This window comes from Engraulis encrasicolus, chromosome 15 (assembly GCF_034702125.1).
Source record: "Engraulis encrasicolus isolate BLACKSEA-1 chromosome 15, IST_EnEncr_1.0, whole genome shotgun sequence".
Classification (NCBI taxonomy): Eukaryota; Metazoa; Chordata; class Actinopteri; order Clupeiformes; family Engraulidae; genus Engraulis; species Engraulis encrasicolus.
Genome location: NC_085871.1, coordinates 48,753,448 through 48,756,647, shown reverse-complemented (window position 1 = coordinate 48,756,647; position 3,200 = coordinate 48,753,448).

The window sequence follows — 3,200 nt, the reverse complement described above, 5'->3', positions numbered from 1 at the left end:
TGAGACACAGGCATTTGTGACATTATTGGACTGTATACACCATGTTAATTGCTTTCATGAATAGCCTCGATGTGTATCGTGATGTGATGATTTTACAGCTACTTCATACCACATTACGTGTTATAAAACTACATCCACGCTGTGTGATTTATGAAATATCCTTCGTGTACTACATAAATAAAACAGATCATGACTATTAACTCTTAGTTGTTTGTTTTTCAACCACTGTGCTGGGAAACACTAGTGAGTCGAGAGAGATCAAAATGTGTGTGTGTGTGTGTGTGTGTGTGTGTGTGTGTGTGCGTGTGCATGTGTGTGTGTGTGTGCGTGTGTGTGTGTGTGTGTGTGTGTGTTAGTGTTCGTGTGCATATGTGTGTGTGTGTGTGTTCGTGTGTGTTTTCATATGTGTGTGTGTGTGTGTGTGTGTGTGTGTGTGTGTGTGTGTGTGTGTGTGTGTGTGTGTGTGTGTGTGTGTGTGTGTGTGTGTGTGTGTGTGTGTGTGTGTGTGTGTGTGTGTGTGTGTGTGTGTGTGTGTGTGTTTGTGTGTGTGTGTGAGTGTGTGTCTGTGCGGTCACTCCCAAGTGAAGAGGAAATAAAGTCCACGACACTGCTTGTCTACTGTGAACTATTTAATAAAGTGCGATGTTTCGACGTCACACACTCTGCCTGATGAAGACCTGCGGTCGAAACGTTGCGCTTTATTAAATAATTCACAGTAGACAAGCAGTTTCGCAGACTTTATTTCTTCTTCACTTGGATTTGCTCTCATTGTCCTGCACCTGGCCCATCGGGTGGGATGTGCACACATCTACTCCTCTGAACTGTGTGGTCAGTCCCCCCAGGAATTTGCAGGTATTTTTGTTTGAGTTGAAATGCCTAATGCTGCACAAGTTTGTTTGTTTGTTTTTTAAAATAGCACTGTACGTTGCAATAAAGTTGCGATTCCCCTTTTTTAATGAAATGTGTATTACGTATGTGACATATCACACACACCAACCAATGAGACTAGAGTAGTACAGTGTCTTCGTTCTGTGTGACGTGGAGGAAGTGTGTGTGTGTCAGGGGGATGTGGTAAGGAACAGATCAACACTAAAGATAGACAGGGAGGGCTGTCCATGTGAGTGTGATGGCATAGATAGATGTGCGAATGTCTGTGTGTGATGTCAAGTAGCTGTAAAAAAACATGACTCTTTTTATTTATTTATTTATTACTGTTACCGGGAATTCATGAAAGCCTCGGCTGTCATCCATTCACTTGAAACAATTTACAAATCACGTTTTTTTGCAGTTACAGTTGGCGGAAGGTGTCCGCTGTCCGTAACACTGAATGACAATGACGTCTTTGACCCACACGCCTATTACTGTATCATTTGTCAACAGGCAGTTAGAGTATATGACGCATCACACAGACTCACACCAACCAATGAGATGAGAGTAGTACAGTGTCTTCCTTCCGTGTCACTGGGAGGAAGTGTGTGTGTCAGGGGATGTGGTAAGAAACAGATCAACACTAAAGATAGTCAGGGGTGTGTGTGAGTGTGTTTGCGTAGATTTGTGTGAGTGTCTCTGTGTCTGAGGCTGAGCGGATTTAGCGGTCCATAGTATCGCAAGTGTTACCAGACTGACGTCTGTGAAAAGTCAGGGTGTCAGAGAGACAGACAGACAGACAGACAGTGTGTCTATCCTGAATCCTGGAGAGAGAGAAAGAGAGAGAGAGAGAAAGTGTGTGTGTGTGAGAGAGAGACCTGGACTCTGGAGATGAAGCTGGTTGTGTTTGCTCTGTGTGCAGCTCTGGACGCCATCACAGGTGAGTTACTGTTTTTGACACCATTACACAGTGATGGGGGGGTGCTTGTATGACAATTTCATGTTTTGCGTAATATTTTGTGTACTGAAGACATTAACACAAAGAAAGCTGGTACTTTTGACAGCTATACATGTTTAAACAACAACCAGTGTGTGTGTGTGTGCTGTGTGTGTGCAGGTTGTCGTATGCCTGGACCTGAAGATGAAATCGCTAAATCCAGATTCACTGGGGAGTCTGTTCACCTGCAGTGCTCATGCGCAGACAGTCAGAGTGAAGTTACCAGGATTTCGTGGTTCTTTAAATCATTATGTGATGAGTGTGACAAACATACTGACTTGACTTTAATGTCTGAAGATGAGAAGAAGCCTTACCAGGGTAGACTGCAGATAGTAGTCAACGCAAGCGCTCCGGTGTCAACATCTTTGCGTCTGTCTGGCCTGACTGTAGAGGTCGCGGGATATTATGAATGTCACTTGGACAGTGACAATTTTTCATTAAGAAGCTTTAAACTTCTTGTTCAAGGTAATGATAGCATTTATTTATTTATTCATGTATTGTTGTTAACATTTTGAAGGGTGTCACTGAACCAGCATAAGAATGACACATGACAAGAACATTACATGACACATTATTGCTTATTATAGTGTGCGTGCGTGTGTGCGTGCGTGTGTGCGTGCGTACGTGCATGTGTGTGTGTAGTACTCTATGTATGTACAGTATGTAGGCTATGTATATGTATTTCAAATATACAGCATGTTTTGAGACGCAAAAAAAACACTGTTTCAGGTGAGTCAGGAAGTAAAGCAGAGTCCGCCAGCTTCCCTGGATGGATCATCATCATCTTCATCATCATCATCATCCTGGTGATAATGGGGCTGGGAATTTACTGGAGAAGAAAAAGTAACTGCCACACACACACACATAATTCGAATTAAAGGGTTTATGAAACGAAAACAAAGTAAAGGAATTTGACCATTTCCAGGACAGATTCTGACAGTTCTAAGCCTTGTGAATAAAATGGGATATTGTCTGGGTGATATTTTGTCCTAAAAGTTAAAACGTTCCCAAAAAGTGTTTTGTTCACTTTTTTTCGTGACATGCAAATTTTATGCAAATGATATGCGTGACATAAAAGGGGAAAGTTCACCTCATTCCACCTTGTTCAGATCAATGGCGGCTAGTACCAAACCAAAGCGCAGTGTCAAGCAGTGTGTTGCTGGAGGGCCGAACGGTGCCAGCTGCAAAAATGGCTACTTGACAGAAGGAATATCTTTGCACAAGTTCCCTTTTGTGAAGAATGATGGAACTGTGGCCGACAAGGAGAAGGCTAAAACAAGGGCTCTGTGGATCCAATTCGTACGCAGGCACCGGTGTGGCAGCTTTTGTGATATGC